Below are 13,511 nucleotides of genomic sequence, written 5' to 3' on the forward strand. Positions count from 1 at the left end.
ATGCAAAAGAAATCAGCACACCCATGGGCTCAAGTTGCAAGCTTGACAAAGATGAAAAAGGTAAAAGTATAGACTGCAAATTGTACAGAGGTATGATAGGCTCTTTACTTTACCTTACTGCTAGTAGACCAGATATATTATTCAGTGTTTGTATGTGTGCTAGATACCAAGCATGTCCTAAGGAATCACACTTGCAAGCTGTTAAAAGAATTTTTAGATATCTAGTAGGGACATCTAATGTAGGCTTATGGTACTCTAAACAATCTGATATAAACTTAATTGCATATTCCGATGCTGATTTTGCCGGGTGCAAACTCGACAGAAAAAGCACAAGTGGCACATGTCAATTCTTGGGTGCCAACTTGGTTTCTTGGTTTAGCAAGAAACAAAATTCAGTTGCCTTGTCCACAGCTGAAGCTGAGTACATTGCAGCCGGAAGCTGTTGTGCCCAAGTTCTTTGGATTAAGCAACAACTTGAAGACTTCGGTATTAAAATGGACAATATACCAATTAAGTGTGATAATACAAGTGCAATCAACTTAACAAAAAATCCTGTCCAACACTCTAAGTCAAAGCATATAGAGATTAGGCATCATTTTATTAGGGATCATGTGCTGAAAAATGATGTGGTGATTGAATATGTATGTACTGAAAATCAATTAGCTGATATCTTTACAAAGCCCCTTTGTAAAGATAGATTCAATTTCTTAAGGAATGCTTTGAGCTTGTATGATCCTAGCAAATGAATTGAACTTGTATTGCATTGCTTTGCTACTCGAACTAGTAATCCACCTCAAGGCAAACATAAGTGAAAACATAAATTCATCTAAGCTAAATGACGAACTGCTTGACTTTCCGGAGGATGGTTACCCTCCCTTGGACTCTTCATAGAGATATTTTCAGAGCCTATATCATGGGTATTCGAAATTTGGTCAAACATTCCTCATTTCAACATTAATAAGTTAAAAATCATTATCAAATCATTATAAGATGTAATATTAAGGGGGAGGATCACAAACAAATTCACTCTGTGTTTATCAAAAGAAATCATGATTGATTAGGGTGATTAAACAAAAATTTTGGAAATGCAGTCTGAAATTTTTTTTTTGTGCCGGAGACGTCTCTGGCAAGTCGCCGAGACGTCCCCCCAGGGGGAGACGTCTCGCCTTAGTCGCCGAGACGTCTCGAGGACCGAATGAGGACTTTTTAAATAGGTCGAAATCGCTCGAGCCGACTCGAGCTTTCTCCCTCATTCCCGACCAAAACGGAAAGCCCTAGCCTCCATTTGCTCTCAACCTCAAAACCTAGCTTCCATTTGCCCTAAATCGCAAACCCTAGCATCCATGGCACCAAAGAAAGCTAGGACAACCCGTGGGAGGCGACCTAGAGTAGCGGGCGACGGTGAGGAACGGCGGGAAGAACCCTCCGCGCCTTCTCCTCCGGTTGCTCTGCCAACCACGACGATTTCCTGTGCAAATCGCACAGTCACGACTGGTAGGTACATCGATTTTTCCTTTCTAGATCATGAGGGGTTCTCTATTGGAGAGAGACTCCGAGCCCAAGGGTGGGAGCACCTTTGCACCCTCAAAACCTCGACCTACCCCGGCCTTGTTAGAGAAATGTTTAGTGATATGGCCTTAGGGGACTTAGGGTACACTGCATATGTCCGAGGGACATTGGTAGAAATTAATGAGGATGTCCTATCCACTGTCCTACAAATTCCTAAGGACGGTGAGGCACCGACCTCACATCCCCAAAGGGAAATAGCCCTAAACTTGATTCTAGGAAGAGAGGACTGCGGCCCTCTTGATGTTGTCTACTCCCAGGACCTAAATGCAGAAATGAGACTTCTTTTAAGCATTGTCAATCGGGTCCTATTCCCTAAAACCGGTCGCTTCGATTTTGTTTCGGAGCGAGATTTAGTTATAATGCACCATATCCTACAAGGGATCCCCCTAAAACCTCCCTAGACTCATGCTAAATTACATTGCCCAATGTCATAGGTATTCTAGGTTTAGTATACCCTATGGCATGATCTTTACCTTAATATTTAAACACTTCAAGGTTCCCATACCACCAAATGAACCTGCAAAGGCCCTAAGAAACACCGACTATTACAATGAGGGCTCAATGAGAAGAATGGAATTTCACAAGATAGATGGGTCGTGGGTCAAGGTTCCAAAAAGAAAAGCACAAACCATAGAGCCTGAAATCCCACATCATGAGTCTGACCATCACTCTCCTCCACCTAGCCACATGGACATCCCTGATATTCCCTCCAGCTCAGCTGGACCTTCCACATCCATGCCACCACCTCCTCCAGTCAGTGGGACCTCCTTTCTATCAGAGGAGCAGATGCACACCTTAGCATCTGTCATTTGTCAGCAGATGAGGGAGGAGATGAGATCCATGATGACTGCGAAGCTGGCCCCCATCAGACAAGAGCTGAAAGATATTAAAGCTCAAATTGAAGCCCAAGAGCAACAAATAATTGGGGTGGGTGCCACCGAAACCTGCAGATCATTAGAGCTCAAGGACAGCTTGAAGGCCATTTCCAAGAGCCTCAAAGAATTGACAAAGCCAGATGGCAATGTGGGCACCTTAGTTGCCCAACTTAGAGGCAGAATTGAGATGGCAACCTTAGAGTTTGAAGCACTTGTGGCAGGTTTCCACAAGTCACAGGGAGATCACTTTAAGACCCTCATGGATTCTATCAATGGTTTCATAGATGCAGCCTGTAAGGCTTATGCACAAAGTACAACTGGTAGGCACCATGAGGAACGACGCCGATGATGGATATCCAGTAGGATCTTCTTTTTGTAAATCCTAGGCCATTTTGAAACACTTTTGTATTAGAAATCAATACCTATAATGATTTCTTCTTTTTGACTATGTAATGACTTCAAAATCTCACAATGATACATGAATACAATCCCTTTTTGAAAAATGTGTGTACATTGCCATTTCTGTGGATGTGTTTCTGTGAATATGAATGTGCCTCTTGATGTGTCATAAGAATCTCAAAACATACATTAAGTATTTAAATTTGGCACAACTTATCAAAGCATATGAAACAGGGGGAGCACAACCTGAATATCAAAGGGGGAGTAAAATGAATGCTGAATTCTACTATAAATTGAGTCTTAAGCACCTAAGGATAATTTGTCCCCTTCATTGTTGATGACAAAAAGGGGGAGTGGTGGTATCAATATTGTAAGGGATATGGTTATTGAAGAATATTGATTTTTAAGATAATTGCCCTTCTGGAAAAGAAAGGGGGAGTCAAAAAGAATCTAGCTTTCAATTATCTTCAGCATCAATATTTCATTCTAACTTGATTCAAATTCAGTTCATATGATAATATCATTTAAGAACAATTCTATGCACAAGGAAATTTGAGTGATGCACATTGTATCTAGTTCAAATCAAAACATTATACTTGTATATCTGATCAATACTGTGTATATGTTTAAATTTCAAATTTTGCATATACTCAGTGTTTTGTCATCATCAAAAAGGGAGAGATTGTTGACCCCCTAATGGATTTTGATGAATACAAAACACTAGAGTAAAATTCCATTATATCTTAACAATTCAATTGAGAAATTCATGTGTTTTACTTAGAATATTGTTAAGAAATGTCTAGGCAAGTTCCCATAATTTTTATGAATTTATTGAAGAATATTTTGAGCTAAAGAAAAAGTTCAGGGACAGCCGAGACGTCTCCTGATAGTTTCAGAGACGTCTCTGGCACAAACAGGAAGAACTGGCACACTTGGAGACGTCCCCGACACCTGCCGAGTCGTCCCCGCGTTAGCGGAGTCGACTCTCTCAGTAGCGGAGTCGACTCTCTCAGTGGCGGCAGAAAGACGTTTTTCAAGGGATATGCGCGAGACGTCCCCGCTGTACGCGGAGTCGTCCCCGCAAGCAAAAAGGAGACTTCCCGAGTCGTCCCCAAGATGGCGGAGACGGCTCTCTCAGGGTTTTCCAGAGAATGGTTTCTGCGGTGATAAGGAAGCGGAGTCGACCCTGAGATAGCGGAGACGTCCCCATGCATGAAAGTGCAGACAAGCCGAGACGTCCCCTGAAAGAGCGGAGTCGACTCTCTCAGGGAATTCCAGAGGATATATTTTTCAAAGATAAAGAAGCGGAGTCGTCCCCAAACAAGCGGAGTCGTCCCCACTCAAAAAGTGCAGACAAGCCGAGACGTCCCCGTAAAGTGCCGAGTCGACCCCAGATAAAGTAAAAAGTAAAAATCCTGTAGGCGAGACGTCTCTCGCTGTAGCAGAGACGTCCCCGGAACGCCTGGGACGCGACTGACAGCTTTTCAGATTTGGTTTGAATTTCAAATCCTTCTCTTTTTGTTTCTAACGGCTATATTTGCTTTTTGGGCTATAAAAGGGACCTCTTAAGTGGTTCTCAACAACTCTTCACCAACCCAAAAGCAAAATTATTCAAGAGAGAAAAGTTCAAGAGAGTGAGAGCATTAAAGTGTAGAAATCAAGTGCATTCAAGGTTCTCTTGTGATTTCAAGCTCAACCGCTCTCGTGCGCTCGGGATTCAAAGCTCACACTCGATCCTACGCACTCCACATCGGAAGAATCAACATCTCCCACGCTTCCAACGGCAAAAAGATTCTTCCGGATTAAATTGTTCATAATTGATATATTTGCTTTTTAGAGCTTTTATTCTCTTTTGTAAACTCTTTGATTGTAGTGCTTGTTCAAGTCAAGGGACTTGGAACAAGGGAAAGGCGTCCCAAGCCTAAGAGAAATTGGGGGTTTAGGGTTTGTTGTGAGCCCGGTGTAAAACAACGAGTTGGGTAGTAAACTCGCAAAACTACCGTACTATAATCTTGGATTATAGTGGAAATACCCAAAGGCGCTTTGGGGAGTGGATGTAGGAGCGGTGGAAGCTCCGAACCACTATAAAACCGTGTGTTTGTGATTGTGTCTTCTCATCCCACTATCATTACCTTATTTCATATATTTGTGTGTTTTAATTTTAATTAGCCGAAGAGTTTTAAAACACCCAATTCACCCCCCTCTTGGGTGACCATCTCTGGGCAACACGATATCTGATATCGCCTCGTTGTAGGTATTGGGATCCTATACGTGTTCCTTATCTCCCATGAGGAACATTTTCTCGGTATCCTCTATAAGCATACCTAAGTATCTATCAGGAGGATGGGAGACCCTACTAGATCTACGAGATAGAGATGGTACAACGTGTACTGGCTCTATGTGAATAGGTTCTATAGGATCCATAACTCGTTGCTTTTCAGAGACTCTCTCTTCAAGCTCAATTTTCCTCTCACTGCCTCTATCAAGGATAAACTGTTTTTCCAAGAAGATGGCATGTCGGCTCACAAACACATTGTGATCCTTTGAGACGTAAAAATTGTATCCTAATAACTCTTTAGGATATCATATAAAACGAGCACTTATGGTCCTAGGCTCTAACTTTCCGCCTGCATTCGCTTGACATGGGCCGGACATCCTCAAATCTTGAGATGACCAAGACTCGACTTCTTACCATGCCATATCTCATACAGTTTGGTAGGAACGGATTTGGAAAAAACTCTATTCAATAAATAAATTGCAGTAAGACATCTCCCCAAAGAAACATAGGTAAATCAATGAAGCTCATCATAGATCGGACCATATCCAATAGAGTCTGATTCCTCCTCTCTGACACCCCGTTGAGTTGAGGTGTACCCGAAGGCGTCCATTGTAAGACTATGCCATTCTCCTCCTCGATCTAATCGAAGAGCCATAAAGAGTTTTTCAGTTTGTTTTTCTACTTCATATATGAGCTCCTTGAACTTTTCAAAAGACTCAGATTTGTGTCTCATAAGATACACATACCTATATCGTAAATAATCATCGATAAAGGTAATGAAGTATGAATAACGACCCCTGGCAAGCACATCGAATGGGCCACACACATCAGTATGTACCAGGGTAAGTATTTCAGTGGTCCTCTCCCAATGTCCTACAAAGGGTAGTCTAGCCATTTTTCCTTGAAGACAGGACTCGCAAACTGAATATGACTCGGAAGTCAATGAGCCGAGAAGCCCATCTTTCTCCATTTTGTTCATTCTGTCCTTTCCAATATGGCCAAGTCTGAGATGCCACAAATACTTCTGGTTTATCTCATCTCTGGATCTTTTAGATCCTATGGCACTCACTACTTGCTCAGACACATTCACAGACACATCGACATGTAAGTGATAGAGACTGTTAATAATTAAACCACGTGCAACTAATTTATTTCTGAAATAAATAGAACAGCAGTCTTTGTCAAATGTAAAAACATGACCATGCTGTGCTAAACTCGAAACAAAAATCAAATTCCTGCTAGCAGCAGGGACATAATAACAGTCTCTAAGCAATAAACTAAAACTAGACGGTAGTCGCAGAGGATAGGTGCCCACAGCTACAGCAGCAACTCTTGCCCGTTGTCAACCCGAAGGGTTACTGCACCTTCCGCCAGCCTCCTACTTTCCTTTAGACCCTGCATAGTAGTGCACAAATGAGCACTAACACCAGAATCTATAACCCAACTAAAAGTAGAAGAAACCGTAAGGTTAGTTTCAATTACGAGCAAGTCTAACATACCTTCTGAAGGTGTCTTTTTTGTTCTTCAGACTCTCGAGGTATGAAGGGCAGTTCCTTTTTCAATGGACATCAACGTTGCAGTGGAAACATTTTCCTTTGTCATTAGCCTTTTTCTTATGAACTTCCTTCTTAGAATTCTTGTCTTTCTTCTGCTTCTTTGCAGGCTTCTTTTTCTTCCAAGTAGACTTTCTCTTGAAACCAGAAGTCAGCTCAGCAGCCAGAACAGAGCCCCTTAAACCTTTCAAGCCCCCCTCAGCAGTTACCAACATGTTCAACAATTCGGTCTTAATGCAATCAATCTTATTCATGTGGTAGTTTACTATAAACTGCCCAAATGAATCAGAAAGGAATTGCAGAATCAGATCTATCTGCAATTCCTTATGCATGGTCATACCGAGCTTCTCAAGTACCTCTAGGTCCTTGATCATAGTCAGACAGTGATCATGGACAGACTGCCCCTCGCGCATCTTCGCCTTGAAGAGCCTCTTGGACACTTCAAAGCGAGCTGTGCGACTCTACTCACCATACAACTCTTGCAGTTGTGCTAGTATTTGCCTAGCAGTCTTCATATTCTCATGCTGGCATTGAAGTTCATTAGTCATGGATGCAATGATGTTGCACTTGACCCTAATATCATCGTCCGTCCATTTTTCATGCGTCTCACGCTGATCATCAGTCGGACGTGATGGTAACCTGGGGATATCATTCTTGAGTACATACCCTAGTTTCTCACAATTCAAAACAATTTTGAGGTTTCTTAGCCAGTCTTTGTAATTGGTTCCGGTCAGTCGATTGGTCTCAAGGATACGGGTCAAAGGGTTCGAAGCTGACATTGTGATCTGTAGAGTAAAGATTCTAGTTAGACTTTGTACTTGAACTCTATTTGTTTTAGGGTCTTTTAAAACAAATATGCTCCCACTATTTTTTCGAATCCCTCATACTCCCCTGATGGAGAAACGAATACCCTATGCGACTAGGGTTTCTAGTGAGTACTGCGGTCTCACCGATTTACATGCCGCCTCACCTAGCAGTTATTGGTGATATATAAATGAATGAGTGTACAACTCCTGTACAATACTTCTCAAGCAAATTGCAGTGGTACTTGATCTCTAAGTCATGAAGACCTCACCTAACAGTTATTGGCCCCATTACTTTGTTAAATCAGACCCACCGTATAACCGCAGAAATAAAGTCGTCATTGGTTCCTCACCTAACAGTTATTGGTGCCCAACCCCACCTTTACCCCGCAACATCCCATGCCTAATAGAGATGTCCAGTCCTCCGATGCAACATGCCCACTATGTCCAGCCGAGACAAATCACCGGAAAGACCTTAGCAGCTCTACTACGGTGGAAGACCTATGGACTTAATATTGTGAAATCATGTCTTAGTGTTTGCAACTTGAGTTCTTCATAAGAGGTAATCGAACAATTGGCCAGATAAGCAGGTGGGAGGCTCCCCTTACTCGGAGAGTAAGGTCCTAATTAAGTAACCACCTTTTAGACTTGCCTAGACACCAATCAGATCAATTAATCTAATATGACTAGCTCATGTCGATTCACTCTCGACTGATTGAAGAGGTTTGTATTTGGGTCTCTCTCGATGGATTATTCACATCTCATGCAAATATATATCTACCCGCATAGACATAAGCATTAAACATCCAGGCATTTATCAACAAATAAATTTAAATGGTGATGATCATGGATCCAGGATGGGGTCATTTTTCAAGCACATGCACGTTAATTGGTTTGATCGTCTTTAACTCTTGACTTGATCTTGATCCCCTTGGTCCAATTGTGATCAACTCCTTGATCCATCTTCAATCAACCCTTGATCTCGATCCATGCATGTTGAGCTTGTTGATGTTCATATCGATTAACCATCGACATGCAACACACATCACAGATTACATCCCAAATTGCTTTAAAAAATTAAATAAAATTAAAGAATAAATTACAGCCCTTTTCATGAGACATGCAGGTCTCTAATACATGAATTTAAGATGCACGCAGGCATCTGAAAAATTAAAAATTACATAGCATCAGAGAACATTGCATAACATTTCAGCACATGCAAAGGGTCCATCTATGATCATCACCATACGCATCTCATGCATAAATATTATTTTCAGATCTGTAATTTAACTAATTATTTCATCTCATGACTTGCTGATTATGCAAGATATGATTCTAAACATTTGTAATCACATTATCAAAATATTAGAATCATTAATCTAAGCATCTAAAAATCAGCATGCAGAAAAATCAGCAAGCTGAAAATTCTGCATGTAGTAAATTTCAGCAAGCATAATCCTTTAAATTTTAGATCTAAAATGTCTTTAAAAATTTAATTCTAATCTTAATCTACATAACCATGGCTCTGATACCACTATTAGTTACCCTCATATGCTGCAGAAAATTTCAAAATTTTTCAGATTGCAGCGGAAAAGCATATGCGGGATCCGTTCATCGCATGAACGTATTTTAAAACCGTCGTTTGTAGATAGATTAGGATTAAATTCTTATAAACCATTTTAAAAATATTAAGAAGATCAGATCTTCACCTTGTGCGGATAGATAGTCTCCGCAAATCTGATTTACGTGGATTTGTTGAAGGTTCGATGGAAGCCGCACACGCGTCCGGCCTCTACGGGTATCCACACGAGGCAAAGCACCGATCGAAGCTTTTAGATCTCCCCGGGGTGCTAGCTCCCTTGCAGAGATGACTATTGATGGCTAATATCCTTCCTATCAATCAACTCTTGAGTGCCTAAGGGAGGAGGAAGAAGGATGGTTCAAAGGAACGAGAACAAAAACCCGCAGCCTTTTCTTTTTCCTTCGCGTTTGAACCAAGGAAGGGGATGAAGTAGACCACGCCAAGAGCTTCTTTTCCCTTGCTTCCTTGTGGCTGAAAGGAGGAATGGAAGGAGGTTCCTTGCTGCCAAAAATCCCAAGGAAAAACCATTAAAAATTCGGAGCCCCTTTGAACTCCCCTTTTATGGTGTGTGGATAGAGATGAGCTCCTAAATTTTAGGAGCTCATCTTTATCCCTTTGTGAATTCAAAATAGGAGGGGTGTGGCCCCTCCTTTTTCCCTCACGCCACCAGCCAAGAGAAGGGGCGTAGGTCCCTCCCTATTCTCCCATTTGGTTAGCCCCCACTCAATCTAATTAATTGGGGAGGGTTGGGTCCAAGTGCTAGGATTCAATCCTATTCAAAATAAGATTTGCACCCATTTCAATTTCCTCCAAATCCTAATCTAATTAGGATTTAATTGAACCATGACTCAATTGAACTCTTCAATCCTACTCCAATTAGAAGTCTTTTAATTAATTAGATTAAAATTAAAATTAATTAGGAATTAAGAAAATCCTAATCTAATTAGGACTTATTAAATTTCAGCCTTAAGGCAATTAGGACTTTAAAAATCCTACTCCAAATAGGACTCTAATTTAATTTGAAATCCTAATCCAATTAGGACTCCAAGGATCCTACTCCAAGTAGAACTCGTAATCAAGTCCAATTAATTAAATTAAATTGCAATCTGATTGCAATTATTCCTTCTTCAACTCACTAACTCTTAGCGGGTTAACCAATTATCAATCAAATTGATTATTTGTGATTCCTAATCACAATTCAACCATCGGATCGGTCAATACCTCTAATGTGTGTGACCCCATAGGTTCTATTCTGACTGGTACTGAGATATATGGCGATCTCTATCACAATATCATTGAAAACTCCTTTCAATGGGTTGAAACAATTCCAACTCAACTCACCAGGGATCATCGACCATCAAGATGGTCCCCGTGAGTCTCACCATCCACCAGTGACACCTAGCAGTATGTAGTGGCTATCCAGCAGAATAAAATGATGAACCTCTAGGTGCAGTTATCGTATGATACAGTCCTTCTATCGTGGATCCCTACAGAACGGAGGTCATGGATAACTCGCCAAACCCCGTCGTCTGTCATATGTCTAGATTTATTCGACTTGAGTTCGAGAGTGGAAATCTCTTTCTCCACTATATATATTGCCCTGGCCAAGATTTTAGAACTCAGTCTTATAAATCACATAGGATCTCTCCTCATCTATCAAGGTCGATAGATTCCATGTAGATGCATACCCTACTCCTACAGTCAACCTACTGCAGCCAATCTACACTACAAGGACCCATATGACTAGAGACTATGTATATGTGCAGTCAAACTACAATAACCTCACTGTGAGTAGCCGAAGTACCGCAGGTCAAAGGACCAGTCACACTACTGCAACATCAAGCAAGTCACTGACGAGTGAATAGACATCCAAGTGACTTCTTGTCTTGGTCACGCTCAGTACCCTTGTTCTCTAACAAGCACCTGCACTCTCACTTCAGTGTCCCTACACTGTGGACTCGAGTCTCATCCATCCATAAGGAAAGCGATCTGTGCACTGATCGGATCGATCACCGTCCTCGTGATGATCCATTGATCAGGAGCATTTAGAAATTAATCACCAATGATACATGGCTCAAATTCTCGATTCTTGAGAATATGTATCGTCTTATTAATTCCTTGGACGATTCATAGACACATAAACAATATGAATGAAAAGAATGCCTATTTATTATTCAATAATAATAAAGTCAAGTACAAAACAATGTCCCAGAATTAATAATGTGTCAGCCATATTGGCTTCTAGGGCATATATCTAACAGCTTTCGCAGTAAAATGAAAAATAAAAATGTAAGGTCTCGCAGGCCTGAATGAGGTGAAGGTTAATCGGGTCTTCTCGTGGGTTGCTCAAAAAACAAAAGGAAAAAAGAAAAAAACTAAGGTGGTTCCTAGGAGGAGGCTTGCAGGTTTACTTTCCATGTCAATTGCCCAGTGATTTGTCATTTAACTATAACTAGTCTATGCACAAGGTTGACACAGTGAAACTTCACTTAATATCCTGCATGCACACATATGGCAGCAGATATTAGGAGGTATTCCCATAGACTGTAGGAGTGACATCATTGTTGATTTCTGAACCAATTCGGCCAAAGAAAAAATGGAAAAGTCAGCTATATCTTTTTATATGATTCGTGAATGCCATTAATAATTGGTTTACTATTAAAACTATTCACAAATCACAATCAGCACAACATTCTAGAATGGGATTGTCTCGTAAAAATATCAGCTCAATGTGCTATAGATGGCCCTGTCCAGATTGGGTTGAACAGTTTTTGTTCACATGAAACAGACATCCTTCTAACATTCTAGTTTTCTCTAACTGTTCCACTATCATAACTAAATATTATGGCATTATAAATGCGAAAGATCTTAACATTAGCATTTCTTATTCGTCAGTGTCAAAGTTCCTCATAGTTGTTTGGCCTCATCTAGCATATATCGATAGAGCCAAATTTGTCATTTTCTTTGTTGTTCAATTTAAAGCCCTTCTTGGGTCATAAATCTTAGATACAGAAACCAGCTTTGTAGCAAACCAGTGTCCTTTTAGCCTAAATGGCTTCTCCCCTCTGTTTCAATGGTGAAACAGAGGGAGAAAAGAAAGGAGAAGCCGAGCCCAACCAGGCCCGGCCCAGTGGCCAATCCGGGCCGAGCCTAGGCCCAGTGGCCAATCCAGGCCGAGCCCATCTGGGCTCGGCCTGCGGGCACCGCAGGCTCAGCCGCGGTTGCCCTAGGGTACCCCGACGCGGTCGCAGGGCCGTCAGGCCCTGGCCAAGTCCCACCTCCCTCCGGTGAGGAGGTGGTGGCGCCACCACAAAGGGAGGAGGCGAAAAAGAAAATAAAAGAAAATAAAGAAAGAAAAAGAGGGGAAAAAAAAGGGAGGATCGTACCTGGATCTCTCGCGCCTCCTCGGTCACGGTGGTTCTCCTCCGCCGTGGACGGATCGGGGTAAGGGAGGTCCCCGGAGACTAAAACCCACTCCGGCATCACTTCGGAGGAGGTTTAGCCCCTCCCTCTCCCACTGCTCCCACCCTGGAGAAAGGCACCCCTCGGCCGCAGTCGCCGGAGCGGTTGCAGGCCGAGGAAGCGTCGGCCTCCTCAGGGGAGCTCCCAGGGGCTCGGCCCCACCTCGGGGACCCCGTTCGACTCCTCCGGCACCACTTCGGAGGAGGTCCAGGGCCTTCCCTTCTGCCGCTCCGAGGTGGGAGCATCTCCCAGAGGAGGCTCACCCCACGGTGGCATGGCGAGAGGGAGAAGAGGAGGGGGGAAGCAAAAAAGAGAGGAAGGGTGGGAGAAGGGCTCGGCCGGAGGTGAAAGAAGAAGAAAGAAAGGGGCTAGGGCTTCTGGTGGAGACGCAGGGGGAGAGAGAGAGAGGAGAATGGAGACGAAGAGGCGAGAAATCACTTGTACTACTAAAAAATGGAATGTCTGCGGACAATCCACTGTTGCCTCTTCCTAAGAAGGCCAAGAAGATCCTTGTAGCTGGGAGCCATGTCGACAACTTGGGCTGTCAGTGTGGAGGATGGACTATCACTTGGCAAGGACGCAGTGGAAACAATCTAACAATTGGTAAACATTCTGAACACCATAGATTGACTTTGTTTCTTATTTCTTTCAGACATTGCAGAGCATGGTAATGTTTTGAACTTCGAGCGATCCTTTGCAACAGGAACCACAATCCTTGATGCCATCAAGGCCATTGTTGACACCACCACCAAGGTTGTCTACTCTGGAAAATTATCGAAGTGGAATCTAGATTAAGCTACAAGACCTAACAAGTGTTCACATATGAGAAGGAAAACACAAGCAACAGTGCACTTTTCTATTTTTCCCTTTTTTATTGAGGTTAACAAGAAATGTTACTAACATCTCTTTTCTTCGTTAGAATCATAAAGTATAAATTCGACTATCTAACAAATGTCTGTCCTTTACATAATCAAACAAATCGATCTGATT

The 13,511-nt window shown here is 42.2% G+C and overlaps 1 protein-coding gene across 6 annotated transcripts in view; it reads right to left on the bottom strand.

Moving 5' to 3' along the window:
• Window positions 1–13,511, bottom strand: part of LOC120105084 (uncharacterized) — a 123,895-nt gene that overhangs the window by 92,503 nt on the left and 17,881 nt on the right. The window lies entirely within an intron of this gene.

This window comes from Phoenix dactylifera, chromosome 18 (genome assembly GCF_051530095.1).
Source record: "Phoenix dactylifera cultivar Ajwa chromosome 18, Ajwa_hap1_PhDact_Kaust_v1.1, whole genome shotgun sequence".
Classification (NCBI taxonomy): Eukaryota; Viridiplantae; Streptophyta; class Magnoliopsida; order Arecales; family Arecaceae; genus Phoenix; species Phoenix dactylifera.